The following is a 27333-nucleotide window of genomic DNA, read 5'->3' as shown; positions in this document are numbered from 1 at the left end:
AGACTTTGGACAAGATCAGCAGAGCTCAGTTCTGCTTTGTCACAGGCTTCTGAGGGCTGGGCTAGATGCTTTCAGTCCCTCCTACCCTGATGACAGCGCTTCCTCCTTTGCCCATTAGAATGAAATTGAAGATGAGTGCACCTTCCTAGCTGCTGAGTATAGGATGGAAAGTGCCACCCTTGTTCCTGCTGATGCCCAGTGCCAGCCTAAGCCCCCTACAGAGCTATAAATATGTGCTGCGTTGTTCTCCTTGCCAAGGCCAAACAACATCAACTCTCCTGCCCCTAGGGAAGCTGATAATTAAATGAGGGATATCACTCAAACAAAGCCAAGCCCTGCCTTGGGCTGTGGCTGGGTGACTCCAACTGAATCATCAAAAAGGTATAAATTCTGAGTGGCCTTTGTCATAAAAGAACCTAGTGACCAGGACTGATAGAACCAGTGCAGCCTTGGTCACCAAGAAGGAGGTGCCCTCAAAACTCAGACCGCCAAACAGCCTCAAGTGGCAGGCTGGGACAGATTCCACTCACATCTTCCTTCCCCTCTCAATGATCCAGTGATCCTTCCCCTCTCTTCTGTCCACCTGTGGAATACAAGCATGAAGTTTCAGAGAACTTTTGCATGATCTTTTGAAGCTGAAAGATGCTATAAACTTTCTTCCTAGAGCAATGAGCCAAGATTCAGAGAAGTGACTACCTGGAGACATACAGTAAGTAAGACTCTGACCGTGGAGGCCTCCTGGCTCCAGGTCCAGGACTCCTGCTGTTCTTCCACAGCTGCCTCTCTTGGCAGCAGTTTCAGAACTCATAAGGATAATGTACCCATCTTTTTGCTCTCTCTCTCCTATCTTCTCAGGGGAAGGGTGACCAAATCTGGACTGTCCTCAGGAGAATCGTAAAGTTGATCTACAAACTATGTAGAAGGCACTTTGGAAAGCAGTGCTTAGGAGGAATTTTCATGCTTCCATAAAGTTGCCAAGAGTGTTAGTCATGTCCCAGTAGTTTACAGCAAAAATGGCCACTACCAAATCCAGAGCTGACACTGCAGGGGCTGCTTATCAGAGAGAGGTCCTCATAGATTTATAGAGGGCATATCACAGAGCTCAACTGGGAGCCCTCTATAAATTTTAGGCAGGATATAAATATTCTTACTTTAAATATATTCATCAAAGTAATAAAATCAATATTAATCTTAAAATTACTTTTAAGATACTGATTGGCACTTGAGCAGAGATTTGCATATGCTAAGGTTGGCAGCTTGGCCTGGCTCTGCTTTCTGATTCAGATTTAAGAAGCTTAAAGAAATCCATGCTGTCTGACACTGGAGGACATGGGAGGACATTGGAATCCATGACCAGAAGAGAGATGGCACCATTATGACTCATTTTGCTTCCTTCTCAGGCTCAGGATCCTTCTACATCATGCACAGAACCGCCATCTTGTTTTCCTATCTCAGACTGCCCAGGCCTAGGGTGAGTTTGAGGAGGAGTACTGAGAAGGAGGAAAGAGTGGGCTTGAGCATTCAGTGCTAGGGAGGACTCTGTCCAAAGACACCTCCCTACATATGGGCATGGATTTCCATTTCTTGTCTCCCTGGGGTAAAAAAAAAAAAAGGACATTCTCCATTCATTCATTCATTTGACTTATACTCCCTTATTCTTTCTTGTGTTGGGCTGACAATGTATCAGGAATTTTCTTAGATGCTGAGAATGCATCAGTCAATCAAGGACAAAGCCCCTCCCACTATGTAACTTCCATTCTGTTGGATGTGTCCCTAGTAGGGTGTTCATTGTCTGAACAGCGAGATAAGCAATGAGATGCCCAGTGAGTTAGGTGATTCTGAGTGCTCTGTGGTGGAGGAAATGCAGGCTAACAGAAGAAGGGGGCAATTTTAATTAGAAGCAGTTAAGGTAAGCCTTCCCAAAAGCATGGTATTTGAGTAAAAACTTGTAGGATGTTGGGGCTGAACTTTGCAGATATGATGGGTGAGAACATTACAGGCCAAGGGAACAGAGGTGCCAATTTCCTAAGCAGCAGCATCCTGACATGTTGGAGTAATAGTAAGATGATTTATGTGATGGTGTGAGGTGGACAGAGATGAGGCAGGAGAGGCCAGAGGTCTTGGAGTAGGTGGCCTCTTGGCCTTTTGAATCATTATCAGGACCTTAACTTTTCCTCTGGGAAAATAGCAAGGTGAGATTTTGATCTGACTTCTATTTTGACAGTACCACTTGGTGGGCCACTTTGCTGAGAAGGAATGGTAGATGCAGAAACTCTTACTAGACATTTACTCCAGGAAACGAGTGTGGAGACTTTGATCAGGGAGGTGGCAGTGGAAGAGTTGAGGCATATCAGTGTCTGGAAATGTCATGCCAGATTGGATGTGAAGTGTAAGAAAAAGAAAAAAACCAAAGTGATTCCAAGGCTCGCATCCTGAACAACTGGAAAGATGGAAGCACCATGCTTGCAAGAGGGAAGACAGAGTACAAGAGGTGAGGGAGGCAGGACAGAAGTTCTATGTTGGACTTGAGCTTTGAGAGGCAACATGGAGCAATGAGACCTGGCCTGGCCAATCATTAGCTAGGTGACCCTGGGAAAGTCACTTCCCCTCTCAGGTCCATCATCTTTTCTCTTGGGAAAAAGATAATAGAGCATTACAATGCTTGAAAGTACATGGAGATTAGCATGGGATCTGGCATAAGCTTGAACTAAACAAATAATGGTTCTGGCCATGATCCACAGCATAACCAGGCAGAGCTAAAGAGCAGCAATCAACATTTTCCAGTCTCCAACAGCAGAGTCTATGTGTGATGGGCATAGACTTTTCCATAGACTTCTTTGAAGTCTTTAAAGGTCAGCGCTTTGCCAGCTGTCTCCTAGAGACAAAAGGTAGCATGATTTTCTCCACCATTGCTCTTTGTTTCTTCCTCGTCTACTCTAACAAATGGCCAGAGGGTGACTCCCTGCTTGGCTGGGACAATCCCAGGAGACTCCCTTGCTGCGGGCAGATTTGACTTGAAGGCCCCTATTATAGAGAAAGGAACCCTCCTGCCACCTGCCGAGGGTTCTAGAAGACCAGCTGTGGACAGAAGCTGGACCTCACAGCCCCAGTCCTACCCCTATTTGACCATATGGGCTTGCTAAAGTAACTTTTCTCTTGTCCTGATGAGAATAATACATGGCTTTTTCCAGATGTGAATCATACCCTGGGGGCATGGCTCTGAATTCTGATCTGTCTTTTCCTACCTTTGTGGTCTTGTACAAATTGCTTAATAGCAGGTGCTTCAGTTTCTGCATTTTAATGTGATGGTATGATAATATACGCCTCATAGTGTGATTGTGACAATAAAATGGAATAAATAAAAATTTTTAAAACAGAATGGCACATATATAAGTTCCTTAAAAATATGGTCTAATATACTTGCACAAGAAATACACAAAAGGGCCTCTAAATGTTATTGTATATATTTTAAATATATGACAGTTTTATTAAGCTTGCCTTGAATTTAGGGAGTTCCTGAGTGATTCTATGATTCTCATATCAGACTCCCAGCTTTTCTACATTAGCATATACGAACCTCTACATACACCCAAGTAATTAAGCATTTGTTTTAGTAATGGAAACTTGCTTGGCACAAATAATCTCAGGAAGAACTTGCAATTGATTCTTTAACCAATGAAACCCATCTCCATATTGTCTCACTTGTTACCCTGAGTTTTCTTTATTTGTAAGTAAATTTTCTTGGTTCAAAGTTCAGTGCCACTGGTCTGTCTCTGTACATTGTGCTTGCCATGAAATCAGGCTACATAACTTGCAGGAAGTCAAGGTGTACAACATATGAGTTGATAGCTTATAAACAACAAAGGTTTGGGCTGAGTGTAGAAAACATGTGGAAATGTGTCAAAATGGAATTTTAAGAAGACGAAAGAAGTATCAGAGAGACTGAGATTTGTGGTACCAAGAACATTTCAAGCAATAGCAGTCTATGTGTGCTGTAAAACAGCATTCACAGGTCACCACGTATGTGTTTTGTGGCCTGATTAATGGGTGCTTCAGACAGATGTCTATGGAATGCCCCACATAACAGACCACTGACACAACTGCCCTTTTAATAACTCAATTTGTGCCTCAACTACCGAATTTCTAGCTTACATCAGGCCCACCAGTGGGCTCAGTTTAAATGAATCTGTCGTGCAGGTTGATTTCTTCTCACCCGTGTAGAATTTGGCTCTTCTAAGCACTCCCACTTACTGAATGTATATAGAGCCAATTGGTTACAAGGCCTCTTCCTTCTGAATTGCCTTTTCCCCATGTCACTCTTGTTCTTTGAGACTGTCACGAGGGTGATGGATGGGCTTTGTACACAGTCAGGCGACAATCCCTGAAAGGTATTGCTGACCTGACCTTGAATATGCCTCTCTGTCTTTCTGCATTTAGGTGGCTGGTCTGAGATATAGTAGTCAATACCCTTCTGTCACCTAGAGCATAAAGAGGATCGATGAGAAGCAAGAAGCTAGGGAAAGTGTTTGCTCCTTTTATCAACCTCCTTATTCAGCTCTATGGTTGTTTGTGTAACATAGGACACTGGGGACATTTAGAAAGGAAAGCAGACACTTACCCACCACTTAACTTCTCAGTCACACTTAGCAGCTTCCACGGTGACTGATCAAATGTGGCACTGGGCACTGTGTCTTGATTCAGTCCCTACCACTCAGTCACATAGCCTTGAGCAAATCACTTTGCATTATTTGAGTTGAAATTTTATCCTCTATAGAGTAAGGCATTTCATTAAGAAATCTCCAATAGCTAATAGCTGAAATTTCCTATTGTTGGTCTGTATGTAGTTCTGTCACCTTATTGATAAACACAGTCTTTAGTCAATTTACTCAATGAATCAAATATATTTATTATTAAAGTAACAGAATCCATTTATATTATTTCACCCCCAAGATCTGCACACCTTGAGCCTTTCGGATGCTTTTTAAGAGAGAGAAATCTGAAAGTCAATTGTTTCCTTGGCCTCAGGAAAACTCCTGATGGTCTGGCTCCCCACCTCGGTCACCACTACCCCCCTTCCAAGAAGGACAAGGGAGTAGGAAGGCTGGGGGAGTTGGTAAATCAGGCCCTAAACATTTATATGGCAAATCGCTCAGTGTATCTTGGATGCCTCTCCAGCAATTTCTGGGTATTGAGTGAGGTAATAGTGATCTATGTGGAAGAGAGTCGACTGTAAGAGGAGAGATGGGCCCGTGCTTTCATCAGCTTCATGCTCTTATTTTACTAAGACCCAGAGAGGGGGAGTGACTTGCCTAAAGCAACCCAGTGACTGAGTGTTTTCTTGGAACTCTGTCCTCTTCTTCTACTTCATCTTTCCTTGCAGCTATTTCCCAAGAGTGAGTGGCTTCTTTCTCTTTGAAAAGGAGAAGCAGAAGCTAGAGAGACATTCAGTATAGTGTCACACTGCCTTTTGTTGTCATTAGCAAATAGAGTTCTCTGTCTGGCTTCTTTCCATTATGAAATGGAAGCCAACTGGCTTGTGTCTGTACTTATTTAATTCTGAAAGCCTTCATCATAATAGTCTGGTTCAGTTTTTTTTATTAGAATCTCCAAACATGTGTGTGCTCATATCTGTTGGGACAGCTGCAGCCTGAAAACACATCTGTTTATGTGCTTTTGCTCATACTTACACACACACACACACACACACACACACACATACACACACACACATACACACAAACACATTCATGTGGGGCTATCAAAAACACTATGAATTTGGAGGTTTCACAATGTTGCAATGGCCCTAAACCTGGCTCACTTTCCCAAAGGTGGCACTCTGGATTTGATGACTGTGCAAGGGTCTTATCTAGCTTCAGGAGTTACAGTTTGTGATTCTGTGACAGCTGAGGAATAATTGAAGACTTTCAGTTCCTAGAAGCACATGTTTACTTTCTCATGCCAAGCTATTCTTGATGATTCCCCTGGCAGTGAAAGTGAGGCAAGCCATGTGGGTCCCCCGAAAAAGAGAGAGGAGCTTACAGAGCAACAGACCCATCTCTGCGCTCCAGCAAGATCCTGGGCAGAGGGCTGATGAGAAGCCTGGGTTCACAGAGACTGCTGCTGAACCGTGTCCTCATGTTCATCTGCTTACCATCAACCTTGAAAGGGGGATTGTGTCAGGTGGGGGGCACCAAGATACATATGACACGGCTTCTGCCATTATATGTTGTATATGTAACTGGAATGACAAACATATTTTTAAAACTTACAATTCAGTGTAATGAATGTCCTACTTAAATATAGATGTAATAAAGTAGCACAAATAAAGGAGGGAGAAAATAATAGTTTGGAGAATTTTTCTCTAATATGGGCATAAAAGAATTGCTGTAAATATTCTTAGACTGATTTAGACATGCTTACTAGTGCATCTGAGTTGGGAAAAAGCAAGAGGAGAAGGCAGAGCTTAAGCCTGTGATTCTGTTTCGTGTACTCATTCAGCAGTCACTGTGCACAAAGACTGTATCAAGCCATTGCTAGACCCAGAGGATAAGATAAATGAGAGCTATCGCTTCCCAATTCTGTTCAGAGAACCTACTGTGTGGGCCAGCTGCAGACTGCCAATAGGGGGCCTTGGCCAGTCCTATGAGACAGTGTTAAGAGAACTCACCTAACTAGACTGCAGGCCCTCCTACCTGAATGGTGTCTCTTCTCTGATTTGCTTTGAAACCAATCTGTCTGCAGTCTGGTTTGAACTTATAGACCAGACCTATTAAGTCCTGCAGTCATTCCTGGTTCCTGACCTCACCCGTTTCTCACTCTACCTCTCTCATGCTAAGCCTGGGCATCTGTGCCATGCATAGCATACATGCCAGGGCAGACTGCAGGGCCTCCCTATGCTATGTGATAAGTGCCATCTTAGAGCCAGAGGAATCCCACACATGGCTGGGATGTTGAAGACATTACTCTTCCCTTGTCATCCCGAGCCCAATAGGTGAGGCTGCCTGGGACACTGTATTGTGAGACTGGCTGGCAGGGAGGAGTCACAGGAAGGCCATTGCATTCTGTTTGGGGTCTCACAGAGCAGAATTGGTTTCTTGGAATTTCCAGCTCACTGGGAGTCATTAAAATCCAAGTGATATAAGCTGAAAGGGCTGCTAGGAAACATGTTATTATATGGATAGCATAATAAAAATAATGCTGTTTTACTATTATGTGATTCCTGAGGGCTAACATTGGTTCCCTCTCAACCTAGCATGCAACACAAAGCAATTCCTCCATTTTAGAGGGAAAACAGTGGGCCTTTTATTACTCACATTACAATTTATCTCCTGGAATCTTACTTTCTAACATAGCGTGAGTGCTAGAGAGCCAGTGGTTACTTATTTACTCTTCTTACAAGCTGCAGCTTTTGGCCCAGAAAGAGTAGCAAGAGGAGGCTTGGGCCTCCCTCTTATACTAGAACACTTAATTAGAACATGCCAGCCCCCTCTAAGATGTGGTTTTGAGGTATGAGCTCCTCAGACAGTGAGTTAATGATGAGGGTGATTTCTGCCTTTCCAATGGATTGGTCCAGGGACTCATAAGCAGGGTAAGATTAAAGAAGTCAATGACTTTCCTGGTCTTCATAGGGTTATAATTTAAAGCAAATTCTGCACATGCCAGATGGACCAGGGCTCCAATTGAAACTTAACAATGGTAAAATAAGCTCATGTATTTGTATAGTATTTTACAGCTTATAAAGAACTTCCATGTATTATCTCATTTGAACCAGGGAAATCCAATACATAAAACATTATTATTCTCATTTTATAGGAGAAACAGAAAAGTTTCCAAGATTCTTCAGTTTTTAATAATCCTCACTTAGTGACTAACCACGACTTAGCTTATGTCCTGTGACTCTGAAAAGATCCTTTCACTCTATATCAGGTGCATTCCTAAGCCAAATAGAATTATTTTTTTGACTGTTCTCTCCTTAGGATTATATGTACTAGTACATTTCTTCCATAACACCAATAAACAGAAGCTGCTAGAAGTATCTGGTCACTGTTTTGAAAAAGATAAAAAAGAAAAGCAAATGAAAGTCTGAATATGTGGAAAAGTTGCCAGAAATGCTGTTTTGTCCTTTGGAACATTTGCATAGTGTTAACAACTCACATCTTCTGGATGGTTATGTTAGTAGAGTGCTAGATGCAGGGGGAGGGAGGATGGGGTTCACATTCTTATCCAATCCAGAGGGACTGTGTGTCTTTTTTTTTTTTAGGATTTTCATGGTATCTCCTCTCAGCCATGCTCAGTTGTCTCCTGATATTTTCTACCTCTATCAAATCAGGCCTCCTGGCTCTTTAAGGCCGTCTTGCAAAGACATAGGATATTCACTTCAGTGTCTCACTATGACCTCTTGCAAACTGACCATCACTATGCAGCAATGTGAAGTATGCTGTCAGTAAAGGTCTGGCAAATCTCTTAGCAGCTATGTTACTCTACATGGAAGCAGGAGGTTTGTTTTTTTAAAGAATCTCACATCTTTGTTGCACAACAAAGCAAAACTCATTTGAAATCAATACTGAAACACTGATGCTCTATATTTGGGGTCTACAAAGACATGACTTAATTTTTGGATTTTATTCAAAAATATTCTAAAATAAGTATAGAATAAGCACTTCAGTTCTGTATTCTAGAGCATAAAATATTTGAAGAGAGCATAAAATGGGTGAAGAGATAAAAGCAACAGAGAAATCACTAAAATTATATACATGACAATTATGAATAATAACTAAGGAGCAATGATGCATTGTATCATTTGAAGATAAAATAAGACTATGTGCTAAGAATTCAATCATTAATCAGCAAAAAATGAATATGAACAGGTGCAATTTCTCAAGCTCAGCACTGTGGACATTTGGTGCCAGAACATTCTTTGCTGTGAACCCTGCCCTGGTCCTTGCAGGATGTTTGGTGGCACCTGGCCTGAACTTATGCGAGGCATACGCCACCCTCATCACCCTCTACATTTTGTGACAACAGTAAGTGTGTCTAGACCCTGGTAAAAATTCTTTGGCGGAAAATTACCCTCTGTTAAGAATTTCCAGATCACAGAAACACAAAATCAGAAAGAAAGAGTTTAGAGCTAATAGTAACCATGGATTTACCTTAATGAAACATATGGACCTATCAAGAAGCACAAAAAAGGTGGGAGGGTGCACTTAGGAAGTCCTTATCCACTGCAGGTGCGTCCCTGTCTCCTCACATAGTAAGAAGGAACAGTCCCTCTAGGAGACACGACTGAAACTGGAAACTTTAAGGTATTTTATTTCCTGACTCCCCTTCTCTGGATTCATCTCATCAAATATCTCATGATCCATTGTTGCCCCAAATCCCTTCTGTGCAGAAGAAGCGTCACTAAGAGAGAAAAATCTAACTTAGGGAAGTAGAATTTAACTCAACCTTAACAAGGGACAACATTTCAGAGAAATAGCAATTTAAATAAATGGAACTTAACCTATCAGTATATATTGCATATCCCTTTCTGCCTAATCACCCTTACTCACTCATGTCTGCAAGACTGGAGCCCCATGTATAAAACTCCAAGCCTCTCTACCATGTCAACTGCTAGAATCTTGACCCAGGTATACAGCTTTGGAAGGCAAGAAACCTTCACTTTACATTTTTCTCACCACTGGTTGTCTTGTTGATTTTGCCACAGGTCTTCTTTAACCTAACAATTTGTAGGAAAATAAATGCACCTTGAGTACATAATGATAAGTAATGTAAACCAAATGTACGAGGTTAAATAGTGCATTGTTTCTCTTATATACTAAACCCAAAATATAAAAAATAGCAACATCAAAGACATATAATAGAAATAGGAGGGGTAAATATTAAGAGAACCAAGAGATAGAAGAAGAGAAGAGTTCACTAGATATGATATATAAGGATTTACAAGGCAGGCTTACGATGGCTGTCTGTAGAGCAGGGGTGGAAAAATGCAAAGGGCCATCTACACACTTGGAAAGCTGGAGGATCTAGTCAAAAGTTGGTTTGGAGCTCAGTGCAGAATTCCCTGTGAGCCCATTTGGTAAGCTGAAGGATCTGCATTGGAAGGCTAAAGATTGTGTCTGAAAGCTTGGAATGAACACCCAAAGGTGATGGCACAGACTTGAGTGGCTCCAAACTCAAAACTGTGCTAATCTAATTTGTTAGATATTTTTTATTCAAGTTGACACCACAATTAACTATCACAGGAGAGGAAGAAGCTGCAAAAGAATTGAGATGTGATATGCACATGTACTGACACCCATGAGAAATGTGAGCTTTTTAAAATGAAGTGTGTACTAATCAAAACCAAAAATTGGGGAAAAAAAGTCCATGTGAAATTAGAGGAAGGCTGAAGAGTGTGTTCTGGAAGTTAGAGGAATTGTACTGTTAGCTGGAAACAATGTACATGGTAGAATAGAAGAAATTCCAACATAAACATAGGCAACCTATAAAGTTTTTAAGGGAAGTGTATTGAAGAAATAAGTACTCACTTGATTTTAGGGCAGAGGCAATTAAAAATAAAAAGATTTCATAGACCCCTGACTTTCTTTGGGAAGAAAGGAGGCTAATAAAGCTTCTCAGGTGGAAGTACAATCCATTTTTAAATAGAAAATGGAGGAATTTTAAAAGACTGAAGTCCATAAAATAGAGTTAAGATGTGAGGAAAATGATAGACTTGGGAACCACTTCCAAAAACAGAACTGGACTTTAACAAAGGAACATTCTTTCACATTGGAGTCAGGTGAATTGGTAACATGTGCCAGGATTTCAAAATTTTACTTGATCTGTGTATTACTTTTCTATTGCTGGAATGAAATACCTGGCACTCATAATTCAAAGGAAGAGAGGTCTGTTTTGGCTTACAGTTTCAGAGACAGGAGCAGCATAGTGGAAGTGCCTAGTACAGGAGAATTGCTTAATCCATAGTAGCCAGGAAACAGAAGATAAAGGGTGCAGCTGGGGCCAAGAATACCATCTTCCAAGTCAGGGAAGTGACCCACCACCTTTGACCAGGGTCCTCCTAAAAGTACATTTAACTCTGAACTCACCTCAATCACTTTATACACGATGAGCATGGTACCACCACAGTCTAATTACCTTCCAGAAGCTTTACCTCTAAACACATGAGTCTTTCAGAGAAAATTATTTATCTAAACCATAACAGTGATTATTTTTGTTTTACCAAACTCTCCTTTGTGAATGAAGCCCTCTTGTCTTGTATTGTATATTGTATGTGTGGTTGAGAGGCTGTCCTGTCCATGTACTCATGAGTCTACAGTCTCATTCACATTTGGACCTGTTAGAGATCATGAGGTGGTCTATTTTGAAACTGAGTTTCCATCAGGAAGTAAAGTCTCTTTCTTCTTGAATCAGGCCCCGTCTAGTTGTTGCTGTGGCCAAGTGGTGGAAATATGCTGCGAGAATTCTGGTCCTGAGATATAGCAACTTTCACTTCTGTGCTGATGTGGTGGATTGACAACTGGTGGTCAATATGGAACACCTTGTGAACTGAATCAGTGTGGCGCTGAGTGTGGATGGCCCATCTAAGGATTGTTACCAATAATTAAAAAGGAAAACTGGAGAGGAAGGTGTTGTTGGTTCTCTTGGAGGAACTTGTTGAGCTTTATTTCTTATATAAACTTGGCTCTTTTCATCAGAGGAGCTTGTAACCTTGTTGCTGAGAATGGCTGCAGTTCACTTTGGGGGAGTTGTGTTCCTTACTTGAGCATTCTGACTCCAGAGTACTATTCGATCTCCAGCAGAAGTCTGTCACACTGGCTGCCTGATATGATACTCATCGTCAGAGGATCTTGGGACATGATTGTTGTTGAGGATGGCTGTGGTACTTCTCAGAGCTTTGGTCCTAATGTTGAGCATCGCTTCTTGGCTCCAGTGCAGATCCCTCAGCCTGCTGGCACAGATCCTTCATCCCCCTGATTCAGATTTTCTAGCTTCCACTGCTGACCTTTGATCTTCCCAGAAAAGCTCTGTGAAACAGACTTGCATGAGTCATTGCCGTGGGCTCTAGGGCACCAGTTAAACTTATAGGGGGCATTGTCATGGGATCTAGGTATTCAGCAGGACTCATACAGAACATTGCCATAGGATCCATGCTCTAAGTTGGACTCTTTGGGTCTTTAGTGTGTGGACAGTTTTCCTGCTCCTTTTTTGTGGTTGACTTTTTGATCGATTATTATAAAATAAGTCTATAAATTTTGTGTCCTGTATTAAATTGTTTTGCTTGAAAATCTTGCTGCCTACAATAGCTAGAAAGAGAGACCAAGTCGAAGAGCACTGAGGTGTCTATCCCCAAACACTGCCAACATCAAACAGCCATATAAGTAATTAAGGATGTCATGGGGCTTCTAATCCTGGTAAAACCTAAGTGAGGCAAGTTGAGTCAGTCCTGCTGAGTCTCACCCCAAACACAGATCTATGCAATGATGAACAAGTTAAATTGTTGTTATTTTAGCCCACTATGTTTCAGGACTGTGAATAAAAAAGAAAAAGAATTTGAGACGTAGTTCATCTTCACTATGTATTTTTTGATATGTTGCCCCCTGAGTCTTTTTTAAAGAAGTACTTTAAGTTTACAAATTCAATGCAAGTTTTAAGCCATTGGTAGCAAATCTATGGCACAACAGATGGTTTTTGTTTCTGAAAATTCTAAAAGATCTAATTCATCACCAGTCTAAGCTATTGTATTATTGAAGCAGCAGACACAAATACAAGGAAGTACCATACAGTGACACCAAGAAAACCCCTGATTCCACTAATGTGATGACTGAAATAGAGTAGACAAATACGAAGACTTGTACAGTAATTTCCTGACTTACAAACATTCAGGTTGCAAACCTTCACAGAGAACAAATGGACCTCATTTTGCGAACATTTGTAGACATGAACAAATTACAAAAGTAGCTCTTATGTCTGCAAATATTGTTGCAGTTGTGCTGCTGTGTGTACTGTACACTAATATGGTGCCCAGTCAAAGTCCAGGACAGCTGGAAGCAAGAGCAAACGCAGAGGTGATGTGCAGGGGACTGCTAGAAAGTGTAAAAAGTGGTAACCATGGAAATGAAAGTGGAAATACTATGCATTTTAAGGTAACTGTAAAAATAAAAATAGTTTATTTATAATATTTATGTCTGTATGTTTAGTTTTTTATGCTTTAAGTTGTGTATTTGTGTTAAAAGCAGGTAAGAATGATGCAACTGGGCTTAAGAATGCATCCAGCTTATGAATAATATCTCCTGGGATGAACTTGGAGACTTACTATACCCGACAGCAGGCTCAGATGGCCCTCTTATTCAGATCCTTGGTGTATCCACCAACCAGAAAATGTCAAATCACAGTGCTTCCTTGAGATTCACTAACTCTTTCCCATGGTCTTCTCACCCAGCAAAAACTCCTTGACTTAATCATCATCATTTCTGTCTTGCCTGAAAATGTTGAGTCCTCAAATCTCAACCCACAAAGAAGAAAGCAGGCCAGTAGCTGACTATCAGACTTGAGAAAGTTTCACTAATTTCTGTTTTCTGCTTCCAAATGAATCTTGAATCTTTCACTCTCTGTGGTTGCTTCTAAGACATCAACTGTTGGGAATTGGAGCCTGAAGCACACAGATCTTCCAGATCATTGACAGGCAAAACAGGAACTAGTGCAAAGAAAGTAACAAGAAAAGGCTGATGTGAAGAAAGTTGAATTTTTTTTATAGATTTGAGGGCAGCAGATAGGTGGAATGGCCTACTTGCTTTGCCTGTGTACACAGACACAAGAGAGGAGCCCTGTCTGTCAGATTTAATATCTGTATTACAGACAGGGTTGAAAATATCCTTACTTGAGATAGACTGAAGTTCAAACAATGAGCCAAGCAACAGCAATTCTGGGAATTTGTCCTAAGCTATGCAGATATGGAATGACTTGTTTTGCAATCTGATGAGAGCTAGAAACCAGTGCTATGAAAATATCACCAAGGCAGAGGATAAACTGCAACAGAGCCATCATCTTCTAAGAGGCTCAAACCAGCTCATGTTCGCCTCAAACAGACTGCATTTCTTGGTGATAATTTTATACCCAAGGAATTTTCAAGTCTGTCCTTGCCACCTCCCCATAAATTTGACCCTATTTCCTTAAAGAATGAGGCAAAAAGATAAAGCACAACTTCCATTCCTCTTCAGCAACACCCTCCTTAAAAATATACTCTTTACTCACAGTTTTTTACCTTGGGGGTCAGAGGAGACTGAGTTCATTTTCCAGTCTATTACCCTTGTAGCTCCAGCTACACCCCCTTACTTTGCTATATCCTCAACCTCTAAAACTCTTCTGGCTCTCTGCTCTCTGCATGTAGACTTGCCTTACTAAGTCTCCACTTTCCTCGTAAAATCACTTTTGATATTATATCCTCTTCTAAATTATAGCTTGCTTCTCTCCAAACAAAAAAACAAAGCAAAACAAAACAATTGCTCGTGTTCCTGGAGTAGACATCAATACTCATCATCTTGACTACTTTACAACCTAGTCACCCTTCAAACATGTCAGTCCAGCCTCCCTCATGAGTCCACTTCTACCTCTCTAATGCATTGCAACAGGCTCTGATTTACCAAATGGATGCTCTTTAGGTCTTGTGTTATCATACAGCCCTTCTGCATGTAATGCAGGGAAAACAAAGTCCTCACCGTGGTATCGATAATTAGTCTTTCAGTTCTGCTTGCGTATCTAGAGTGAGGTATTGTTGACCTCCTCATGGAAAACCTTCACAGCTACCTTCTTAAATACATGGTTCTCAGGAATAAAGCCTTGCTATTTTTCCTATAAATGTTATCTGAATTGTCATAATAACTCATTGTTTTAAGTGTCCTGTGCCTGTCCTAAGGACCAGCATGTTCCTGCCTCCAGCCCTAACAGCACACTTGTCTTCCAACTGAGTAACGGTTGTGACCAATTACCTTCAACCATCCTTCTCTTTCTTCTGTTTATTTTCACACTATATTCTCACTGCTTTGCATCTTGTCACACTTATGAGAAACTTGATATTATCCAATGCTCTTTTTTCTCTTCTACCTTGCTCATCTAACCAATTACCAAAACCAGTGGACTTTGCCTTTTAAATCTGTCCATCACTTTGCTCTACTCCTGCCCTCCTTTGAATAACTGTGAGCTCTTACTCACCTCACTGAAACCAGCTCCATTTTTAAATCCTTCCTTCCATTTTAGCCCTTCAAAATCCACTTTTCAAATGAGGACACAATGTTATACTATTCCACCTACATGTAATCATGTTAACTGTTTAATCTCTCTCTCTCTCTCTCTCTCTCTCTCTCTCTCTCTCTCTCTCTCTCTCTCTCTCTGTCAACCTCTATTTCTCTCTCTCTGCTCCACCCAAATATATCCACTTTTTTAAAGAATATGTTTGTCTTTCTTGGAATATCATCAGCTCCTTAAGAACAGGGACCAGCTCAGGGTTGTAGTCTATAACCCACTAGTAACTAGAACACAGTCTAGGCAAAGGAGGCACTTGGTAATTGCTTAAGCAGAACAGAAACACCTAGCGACCTTAGGAAATCACATTCCCTACCTGGGTCCCAGCTTCTTCATCTGTACACAAGTGAGGCTGAACAAAAAGAGTTCTTGCATGGGACTGGAGTGTGGCTGAATAGTAGAATGCTTGCCTAGCATGCAGGTAGCCCTGGCTGCACCCTCAACATCAACAAGAAAAAAAATTCCTGCTTCCATAGACAACCATGCTTTTGTATACGTCTGAGCAGGGAGATACTGTAAGACAGATTTGTCTGAATGTTTTCCTTTTGATCCTACTGCCTCTGGCATAATTTTTTTTTAAAGAAGAGGCTCACTCACACTTGTGCATACCATGTAGTGCAGACACTCTTGAAGGCCCTTTAATTTAATACTGTTCTGTGGTATCTCAGTTCACGAACTTAATTCTTTCCACGATTCTGGTGGCAAACCAAATTGAATGTGCACTAAATAAAATTCAACAGTTAGGTTCAGTGTTTGCCTTATGGGGACATTTTATCTAGTTCTTGTCCAATTCAGTTTGCAGTCAAAAGTGTGGAATGAATTAAATTAATGAACCGAGGTACCACTGTGTTTGATCATCAAACCTGGTCTATGACTGGGTATTATATTCTTCGGATTTCCTTATGGGGAAACCGAGGTATTTGGTAACCGTCCTCAAATCACTTGGGTGGTAAAAGGCCCAGAGGTTCTGCCCTGAAAATGTATGGTCCTGACCACCACACTGTGATGCAGACAGTGATAGATCTGACTCTGGAGAGGAAGAAGAAATGTCCTGAGCAGTAGGGTGACCTTAAGGAGCCTGTCACTCATTCCCTGATGCCCATGTGAAGCCTGACTTAGCTCAGCACCTGGATGAGCAGTTGCTCAGTGGTATTTAAGATACTTGTAGCTTCTAGGATTGGAAAAAAGAAGGGTTTGTAAAAGCCTGTTCCTTCTGAGATGTCTTTAAGCACAATGAATTCTTCCTGTATTTGCCATCATACTGCTAATTAGGCTGCATTTTGTAGCTTTAATGTGGCTCTGGCCAGAATTTCGTAGATATTTTATTGTAATTTAGCATTAGTCAGGCTCCAGTTAATGGACATGGAGGCTTTGTTCACCCTGGTTTGGGCCCCACCATTACTATTCTATCTTTTGATATTCATCCTCCTGACACTAATCAGCAAGTATTGATTTAGACATTGCACATTTCCATAGGAATTCCATTTTAATTCAACATTAGAGTACCATTAAAATGTAAAGGAAAGGGCATGAAAAAGTCACTTCAAAGCATTACCATCTGAAGAAAATTTGCTGGTTTTAGTCATCCTGCCAGCTCTGCTCTGGATGGGGCAATGACCAGGCATAGGGGAGTGGCCTCTCTTCCTGGGGCACACTGAGGATTCACAGATGCTTTGTGACCCAGCCTATTGGTCGGTTTGAGGGGTGGGTGGGGGAGAGGAAGGACATGGCATCCCCTTATATCTCTGTCCACTGGGCATCCCAGGGGTGTGGGCTGTGTCTACCTGCAGCATGCTAGAAGAAAGATGGGAGTGGGGCAAATGTGATATGAGAGGGAGAAATGAGTCTATCATCAGGAAGAAGAGCTAAAGAGCCAGGATGCAAATACTTCCTGTGCTGAGAATGCCCTGAATGCTCCTCTCCACAAACCAAAGCATCTCTAGAACGAACGAGCAGAGTCTTAAGGACTCGTGTTGTATTTTTATTCTTTCTCTCTGAGACCAATAGCAGACTTTGCTTGCTTTCTACATCCCTTGGCATTTCCTTACATCTTGGACTTGACCGAATTCCCTTACCAAGACTTTACTCTATCTTTACTGCCCAGTGAGTCCATCTACCCTGTGGCCTCCATGGACTGTAGCCATCTCTCCACCAAGAAGCTCCGTGGCTACAGACCCAGCCTGGTCTTACTGGAGGCTCTTGTTTTCATCTCTTTCCTGTATTTTTTCACCTGGGATCCCATGACACTTTCAATTCACTTAGCTACACCCATTTACCTTTTCTTTCCCAAACCTGCTCCTCTTCCCATGAATCCTAGTTACCACTCCTCCATCTACCTTTGAACCACATCTGAATCTTGAGACTGTCCTAGATTCCTCCTCTTTTTGCACTGCATATTGCATCACTCTCCATGCCCTCCAATGTCTCTTATGCCCGCTCTTCCTGTCTCCATTCATGGCTTTGTCCCTGCACTCTGGATGTCTTCTCTACAATTCCCTGATGCTTCTCCCCACTCTGAGCCCAGCTCTCACCTAGTCCTGCTCTCACATCATTCTGATTGGAATTATTTCCCCAAGGACACATCTTAACCTTCAGTACCCATAAATATGAGGGTTTTTTTGGAAATAGTGTGCTTGTAGATATGATGAAGTTAGAATGAAATGATTTTCAGTTAGGGTATGACCACTATGACCTGTGGCATGGCTTCAGAATCAGAAAAGAGATGATTGATTGGAATGACAGATGCAATGTTTATCAATCTTTAAAAGTCATGTGGGTTTTTTTTGTTGTTGTTCTTTCTTTTTGATTCTGTGTTACTTTATGAAACCACGTTCTCCAGTGAAGCAGTAACACAGGACAACTATGTACATACAACATAGAAAAAGATTTATTATAAGGAGAGTTTCCAAGTTCTATAGTAGGCAATCTGGAGATCCAAGAGCCTCAGTAGTATAAGTTCCAGTCCAGAAGCCTGCAAGACAAAATCCTCAGTCAGTGTTTCAGTTAAGTTCCACAATGGGAAAAGCTCAAGCAGGGAAACAGGAGTTCTCTCTTACATCAGGAGGGTCAAGCTTTGTGTTCTAGTCAGGCCTTTCACACACTGGATGTTAGAGTGAAATCTCCTTCATGCAGTCTGCTGATTTACATGTTGTCATGCAAAAAGATGCAGATATGCCCAGAGTTATGTCTGCCTGAATACCTATCTGGGCATCTTGTAGCCCAGTTCAACTGCTACAGAAATTTAACCATCTCTGAGACCAACAAATCTTGTTCTGCCTATCTTTGTCCCTTTGGTTCCTTATATCGTTGGCTTACCCATTACTAACTCTTCTCCCCTGGGCTGCAGAACAGCAAAACTTACCATCAAGAAGCCGAAATTTAGCTGGGCATGGTGGTGCACACTTGTAATTCCAATTCTCTGGGAGGCTGAGGTAGAAAGATCAGAAATTTGAGACTAGTGTGTGCAAGTTAATGCCTTAGCAAGACTCTGTTTTAAAATAAGAAAGATGTAGTCAGGGATGTAGTTAGCGCAAAGGCCCTTGGTTCAATCCCCATGACTAGGGAGAAGAAAACTACAAGCTGGTAGAGAAGCAAGAAGCAGGCTCTCCCTGGGGGCCTCACAGAGGAACCAATATTGCCCAAGTCTTGATTTTAGACTCTGAGCCTCTCTTATTGCATGAATAGATTTATCTGATTAGGAACATCAGGCTATTTAATCCCTCTATATATACTCTCCTCTGAGAAGCCCTTCCTGTCCACTCAGAGCAGAGCCAACTGCTCTGTCTGTGCATTACCTTTTTACCTACTATGTGCTCACACAGTGCTGTTACAGCTCCACTGTGCTATGTAACAAGCAGGATTACACTCCTACTTTTCCTGTTGCCTATCTCCCCTACAGGCATTCAACAAACACTGCGCTATACAAAGGAGCCCAATGAACAAATACATGAAAATGGGGTCCTATTCATCCCTGAGTTCCTGTACCAAGCATAATGCCCAGTACATGGTCAATGCCCAAGGACAGAGTTGACTCTTACAGAACCATCTGTGTTTAGACAGGGAAGAGGAGAAGGAAGGACAGAGGGAGGCAGCTGCTCCCTGGATTTGCTTCCTTGTCTATGCTGTGGACTCAACTCCACCACTCACTAGTGTTCATGTGTCTGGTGCATGATAGGCAGAGAATTACGAGTGAAGGAGGAAAGAGGCCAGGTGAGAGGAAGTTGGGGTAGCAAGAAAACTGCTTGTGATAGATGCCAGGGATGGAAAGCTTTACCCACAGCATCATGTCTGTCTGTTATGGACCATTAATACACATCTGATAGTGGGCAGATGAGCAGGGCACATCAGTGTTCCCAGGAGTATTCACCTCTCTGTGGTACCCTGTCTCTCCAGGCCCACAGATTTATTCAAAACTCTTTTTGAGAGGAATATCATAGAATTTCGGAATTGTTGAGTTAAAAGGTGTATTATGGAAGATTGAGGCTCAATGATTCTGGAATTTTATTTATTTATATATTTACTCCAAGAAGGGTGAGTTTATTTTGATTCACGATTTCAGAAGATTCAGTTCTTGTTTGCTTGGCTCCAAGGAAGAAAAGGTGTGGAAGAGGAAAGATTCCAGGGCACCCTGGAAGCAGTGAGAGGCCATGCCTCCACTCTTAAAATTTCAGAATTACAGGAATCTTGGAGTTCCTCTAGGTCCTTGTCATGGTTTCTGTCCGTGGCTCCCAGGCCTCATGCGTTTGCATTATGCATTTGTGATTAGTTCATTTTCTAGCACTTGCATTGATGGTGTCAGTGCTGCACCCACATAGGGGTGGAGCCAGGATGTAATATAATGGCAGGAAGAAGGCCTGTCTTACTCTTTTGCCGGTTTCTGCCTTGCTGTTTGCAGCCACCATGAACTGCAGCCCCTGCCATGCCACCCTGCCGTGGAGCCAACTGAGTATGGACTGAAACCTCCAAAAACTGTAAGAGATAAACCTTTCCTTTCCCAACTTGGTGCATCAGGTATTTTGTCTCAGCAACAAGTAAAAAATAACTAAGACTCCTGCTGCATCTTTGTCTGTGCTTATATTAATATGGAAGAAAAAGGCCCAGAGAGGGGAGGTGGCTTTCCAAGGACACACAGCTGATTACCCTTGGTTTGTGTGACTGCATTCTCCTGGGTTATTTTGATACCTATATTAGTGTTTTATTCACTAATTGAATAAACCACATTTAAGAGGAAGAATCGCCCACAGGTGGCACCGGTTCTACTCATGTACTCTTTTTGGTAAACTTCATCACTTGAGTGGGCACAGTCCAACCCCTCCTGCTGCCCCCAGCATTACTTTGAGGGTGAGGACCACCTTAAATGTAACTTTCTGGGTTGTCCAGACTGCCCACCTGCCAGTTTAGAGATAAATCAGCTTAGTAAGAAAGAATTCTGGCCTACAGATATGAATGCTTGCCTACAGATATGACTTTTCCACTCTAGGTTGTATCAGTAATAGAGTGATGATAATAGAGAGGATATTTACCCTCTTGTTTGCTTTGTAGCAAAGCATTTGAGAAATGGAGTTGAATAACCCAAAGATTCTAGAGCCAGATCTGCTGAGTCTGTCCTGGTTTTGAAATTTACTACCTGGAGGCCCTGAGTCCCCTCTAAATGGTTTTCTTGTTGATAAAATGAGAACCGTTGGCTGGGTTACCTTTCTACATTGCTGGGACAAAATACTTGACAACTAAAATGAAGGAAGGAAAGGTTTATTTAGTTCACTCTTTGTGGAGGTTTCAGTCTACAATCAGCTGACTCTAAGTCAGGGTGGCATGGCTGAGGGCAACGCTTCAAGGCAGCAGCCAGGAAAGAAGCAGGATCAAGCCTCTTGTCCTCCTTATATTTTTATGCATGCCACCTCCCAACCCCCCAGAAAGTGTGTATCTCCCACAAAAATCTCTGTGCCCTGCTTTTGAATAGGATGAGGATTACAGAGTAAGGATTCTGGCTATGTGCTGAGTCTCTTAGCTAAACTTCAAAACTTCTTAACTTGACACAATGTATCAACCATAACAATCATAATAACTTTCTCCTAGGACTTTTTGCAAAATTATTATACATAAAGAGCACTCAGAAGACTGATGGATGCTTAGAAAATATTCATTAATGCACTTGAATAGTAATTGTTACTAACAGATAATATTAGGTAATAGACATCAGGCTATTTAGAGATAATATTACTAATAGATAATATTAGATACTATTGTACCTTGATGTTTACATGTATTTAAGTGCTGTTATGTAGTTTTATCTTCCTTTAAAGTATGAGTGGTTAGGGACAAATGACATTAAATGGGTTTATTGTTATATTGTCTTACTTTTACAGGATTTCTTAAGAAACCGAGTCACTGCTGCATGCTCGGATTCCATCTGCTGTATGAGGTTAGTTTCTGTAGCCCCTGCCAAGGCATCACCCCTGAGGATGTAGTTATGTGAACTGTGTGCTTGATGTCAACAGACCCTCTTTGGCTGATGAAGAGCTTATCTTTATGGCACAATATTAATGACAAGCAGAACACCCTTGCTTCTTAACCAAATGACCAGCTTCTCATCAAATGAGCCCCAATTCCTCTGGGCTCGACTGATGATCCCAATTAAACGAGGTGCTTTGGAATTTCTTAAAAATATATATTTCATGAATTTATCACATGAGGTATAGATACAATTTGGAACCACTAGGAAAATGCCAACTCTCTTTTATTCTGTAGGGACTTTTAAACTTCTCACACGTGTTTAACAACAGACTCTGAGAACAAAAAACAAAGCATTTACCAATATCATGGTGTAAATGTTATTACCACAGCCAGTCTCAAGCTACTGCTGAATGCAGAATTTGGGAGAAGAATTTGAAACCATTTTATTTAAAGGTTAAGGAAGAAATGAGAGAATAATCCTGTCTTGTGGACTAGAGCAAGTCGGCTCCAGGAAACCATTGTCTCGCAGAATATGCATTGTTTATCATGGAAATGTCTGATCAGGAATTAACTTGTCAACCAAGAAATACACTCATTCATTAGATCCTTGTATTTGTTAGCTCTGCTACTATACAATATTTATTTTGGGAGAAGCATTATTTTAAGTTGAACACAAACATTAACTGATCTAACTTTCAGAGAAGCTATAATTGCAATATCTGAGGCACAGAGAAGGTGGAGCTGAAATTCAAACCTAAGTAATCTGGCTTCAGTCTTGTTGCATTTAACTTTACCCCCGTGTATTTTCTCTCTCTCTCTCTCTCTCTCTCTCTCTCTCTCTCTCTCTCTCTCTCTCTTCTACCACAGCACTCTATTCATCTGCCTAGTGGGTATAATACAGGAGATAATATTTTATTGTATGCTGTGTTACTTTGTGTGTGTCTGTGCACCTTTCCTATCAGGCCAAACTCCCTAGGGACAGGGACCACGACAGGCACCACCAGGTAGAAGCAATGGGTTGCATGAATGGGCCCCTGTTCTTTCCTCACAGTCCCCGCCTAGAGTATCAAAACAGATGAAGGCAAGGGACTATCTGTGCTGCAATCCAGGAACTAGTGCAGAGCTGAGGCATAGTTGCTAATCCTAAATGTCTGTGCCATAAATAAAATCCTTCTACTCTTGGACATTCAAATGCTTCCAGCTACTGAAGGTAGCTCACCCTTAGGAGCAACCATGCGTACTGCACTTGCCTGTGTATTTGTCTTGATCACCCTGCATTCTTGACATGAACAGAAACCGTATTTTACTAACTTCATAGTCCCAGAAGTCACCGCAATGGCTTACGCTTCATAGGATACAAATGTATTTTCAGACTGAATCAAACAGTGCGTGTCCAACAGATACTTGTCAATGGGCGAATTTGCAAAGAATTTGCCCCTCAAAACAGATGATATCTGGTAGGAAAGATGCTTAAGTGAAATTGGAGAGATTCTGTCTTTGTTATGTCACTCAAATGGTGATCACAGAAGAATTTATGCTATCTGTGCCTTGGGTGACTTTGTGCATAATCTTGCAAAGTAACAGCACTGAGCTTCAGGAAGCAAATTAATCTAGGAGCCCAGAGGTCAGATGTTCATTCACACAGACACCCCGTTACCCTAAATGAGTTCTACTTCACCTTTCAGGGCTAAGGACCTGGAAACTTTTTCAACAGATTGTTCCTGGTTAGATGATCTAGTGCAGTGATGGTGAACTTTTTAGAGCTTTCGATGATACAAACAGCCCATTGTGGCATGCATGCTGTAGGTTCATCACCACTGACCTAGTAGTATATTTTTAGAAGCAGGAAGTTAATGTCCAAGAATTACCCTGGAACCCTGTGAGTTAAATGTATGCCTACTACTGAACAGCAGACATGCAAAAGAGCTAACATGTGGTCATGTATTTGAACAATTCATTTCATAAATCTCAATGAAAGATAATGACCTGATTAATATTAATTGCCTTCTCTTTCCTTTCCAGGCATGGGCTAAGGGTGGGGGGAAGAAAAGAAAGAGGGACAGAAAGGAGTGAATTCTTTAGTGTGATTCAATTACCTCCCGAAGATCTTCAAAGATGAGCATGCAATTATCACTAATTGCAGATAGTACTACTGATAATGATCATAATCAATCACTTTGCTTGGCCCTGTTCTAAACAAGACTACTGGCATTTCCCCAGATCATTCACATTAATGGTCAGTGTTCCAGGGCTGTGCTCAGAAGGCATCAATGATTCTGAGTTCTGAATGGTAGAGTAATGGGAGGTCTTCCATGCCCACGCTCAGACATAGCCCACCTCTGGATTCTTCCACTCCCCAGCATAGACATAGGAGTGCTCTCTCTTCTGGCAATCAGAGTTTTGGAAGCAATAGCAGCTGTAACCCTCAACAACTTTCCTGGAACCAGGGTTGCAGAATGATAGTATTGAGAACTACCTCTGGCTGACCTACCTGTTTCATTCTTGTGGCAGTTGATTCTGTACCTGAAACCTAGGAAGCATGCTCAAGGATGCTAGAGATGAAAGTTCTCTACTCATGTCTATAGACTTTATCAATAAGAAATAGAATCTTTCCAAGAGAAAAAACATGCCATTATCATCTGCTTCCTTATTTGTCAGTTTCAGTGAAAATTATATCAGAAACTCACAATATAACTTTGAGGAAACTGTTCAGTGTATGTCAATTAGAGATTATACAGGAATTTCTTCTGGTATTTCAAAAAAAATCACTTAGGAATGTTCATGGCAGGACACTAATGAACCCTTCAAACTTACATAGAAACAATCCTGAGTAGTTATTATTATTAATACAACCTGTTGACCTAGGAAATCATGCAAGGATTTGTATCGTCAAAGAGTCAGATGCAGAAATGACACTGTTCTCAAGAGATTCTGACCTGGCCCAGGCTGCAGAGGTATGGTCTGCCCCTCCTTCCCACTCACACATGGGGTCTCAACTCTACCACTCCCCCAGAGAAGCTTTGAACCCAAACTCATCTCTTCCTATTCATTCTGTATTGAAAACATACATCATTAATGAATTAGAAGTATTTACCACCACCCTCAAGGAAGATGCACTCAAATGCAAAGAGATATAGCTTACCAAATGGCCTGTAAAATTTCTGTTTTCTTTATCATTTGTTTTGAGGTTATACCCACAAATTTCTAAACACACCCAGAGAGCTCCACTTGACTGCTTGAGTATTATTTGCTCTGGACCACTACGAGATTGTTTTCCAGGGGGTTGGAGAAAGACTCTCTGGAAGGAATTGTAAGTGTCTAAATGACCAAAAAAAAGAGCTATTTTTGCTTTGATCCTGAAATGTGGAAGCCTCAGTGTAAAAGCCTCCACACAGAGGAATCCACAGGACTACTCCCAAAATCCTGAGGATTCAAGATATCCGTGTCCTGTTTTTGCTATGCCTGAACTGCCATTCTCACTGCTTTTGTCCACAGACACTATTTGAGCATAAGTAAGTATTCTTATCTACATTCAGAAGATGGTTCATTTGGATTGATTCTTCCCCAGAAGCAATAAATCATTTTCATATCCATTTTATAGTGCTACTATGAAGACAGAAGGCAATTTCCAGTGTAAAAATCTAGTATTGGAGCAAGACTCTCCTGTTATACACTGCTGCTATCTCTTTGGTACTCTAGAGGCTTCCCAAAGTAGCGCTAAGAGAGTCCACATGCAATAGTCCAGTCCCAAAACATTTCCACTCTTCCAAGCTCATTTCAAGCCTGCCCCAAGGCCATTCCCACAGTTGTCATTCTTCAACTATCAGAAGGTGTGGCTGCGGAAAACACCCAGGATCTCTGTTCCTGGCTGAACTTGGCTTCTCATGTAAATAGATGCTAGGAGCCATCAGGCTGCCCTGGGAACCTCAGCTGCCTCCATCTGTATCTTGATATCAGACCTCTGCTGTGGATATACTTATAGGTCCACTAACTTTTGACTTAGTCTCTCCATGTTGGGAGAAATGTTCACAGGCTTAGTGAGAAGAAACTTAACCAAGTGACCCTTAACAATAAGCATTTAAATTCTGTCCTCAGAGCTCCTGGTTCACCAAGACTGCAGTGGGGTGGACAAATCTGAATTCTGCCTACTTCCTTGGGGGATCCCCTGACTCCCCTCTGACAGGTGTGGAGTACACACTGAGGCCCATACTGAAATAGGTGTTTCCCCATCTGAGAAATCTACTCCAGAGACCTGAGACTTCATGCCTTTGTCCTCTTTCCTGCTCTTTGGATTTGGCTTCTTTGGTTTTAAAGTGGCAGAAATTCTGTCCTTCTAAAAATCGCTGCTGCTGAATGTGGATTTAGATCCTGCATGTCTGTTACAGATTGAATTATGTCCCTGAAAACATAATGTCGGCTTTCTTATCTTTAGTGTCTCAGAAAGGGACCCTCTGGAAGTAGTCAAGGTAAAACTAAGTCACTAGAGAAGGCCTTAATCCACTTGCACTGGTGTCCTTATGCATAAGGTAATATCTGGGCCAGGGGAGACGTGAATTCAGGTGAGAACATGTGAAGTTTGAATTTTTGCAGTCGAAAGTGAAGCACTCTTTAAGCTGGATGAGAGGCCTGGAGCAGGAGTTTCTGCCTCCAGAAGTGCATGTCAGTGAATTTCTGTTGTGCAAGCCATTGGTCTGTGGCCACTGGTTATTGCAGAGCCAAGAAACCAAGACAATGCCTAAGTCTCCTGGGATATTGGAGCTAATGAATTGCCTTCTTCACAGTATTAAGCCGGACTGCAGACTTGTGCCCTGCAGCCAGAAAGAAAAAGCCACTGGAGAGGAGGTGGTGAGCATTTGCTGTTCCATGAGGGTCAATGGGGAGACTCAAGCTGTTAGGATTTGGTTGTTTCTTTGGGTTCCTCTGACTGGAGCAGTTAGGGGATCTGTGTCACTGTGAGTTAACCCCATGCCAAAAGCAACTCCTTCAAAAGACTATGCAGGGATATATCGCATCAGGTAATGGAGAAATAAATGTACTACCAGCTAGTATTAATTCAGTGTTTCCAACAAGTTAGATCTTCACCTCATTTCTATGTGTAGACAATGTTATCATCTGGATATTTTGCTGATGTGGAAACTGAAGCAAGACACATGACATTATATACCCAAGGATACACACCTAGAGAGTGAGCAGATATCAGACTGGTCCAATGAGCACAGAGAGAGTAGCATGGAGAACAGAGTGGTTATTATGATAAATGAAGGAAAAAACAACGCTCAACAGTTTTACTTAGGAACCTGAGATCAGACCTGCCTGGCACTGAGACTAGACCAGTGTACCTTTTATAGGGTCATGAGCATAAAGGGGCCTGTGAAAGGAAAAGCTCAAAATAAGACTTCGGAGGGGGAGAGTTCAGTGGAAAGGGGTTGTGGCTGCCTGCTAGGGACAGGTCTGAGAAAATACAGGGAGAGCTTCACTGTATGTGGGGAAGCCTGCCACTTGGCCTGGAGAGGAGATGATAGGAAGCTGAGTACAGATCTCCTGGCTCATCTCTTATTGCTGACTGGTTTCCAGAGGTGAGCA

General features: G+C 41.7%; 1 long non-coding RNA gene across 1 annotated transcript in view; it reads left to right on the top strand.

Moving 5' to 3' along the window:
- The first annotated feature begins 454 nt into the window (after positions 1-454).
- Positions 455-27333, top strand: part of LOC134473620 (uncharacterized) — a 43658-nt gene continuing 16779 nt past the window's right edge. The window contains exons 1-2 of the long non-coding RNA XR_010043971.1: positions 455-709; positions 21663-21718. This is a non-coding gene — a long non-coding RNA (uncharacterized LOC134473620). The remainder of the gene's footprint in view (positions 710-21662; positions 21719-27333) is intronic.

The sequence above is a fragment of the Cavia porcellus genome, unplaced genomic scaffold (assembly GCF_034190915.1).
Source record: "Cavia porcellus strain 051 isolate PalLab524CR breed Dunkin Hartley unplaced genomic scaffold, mCavPor4.1 scaffold_27, whole genome shotgun sequence".
NCBI lineage: Eukaryota > Metazoa > Chordata > Mammalia > Rodentia > Caviidae > Cavia > Cavia porcellus.
Note: the sequence above shows the minus strand (reverse complement) of the source record. Positions and strands in the feature narration are given on the sequence as shown.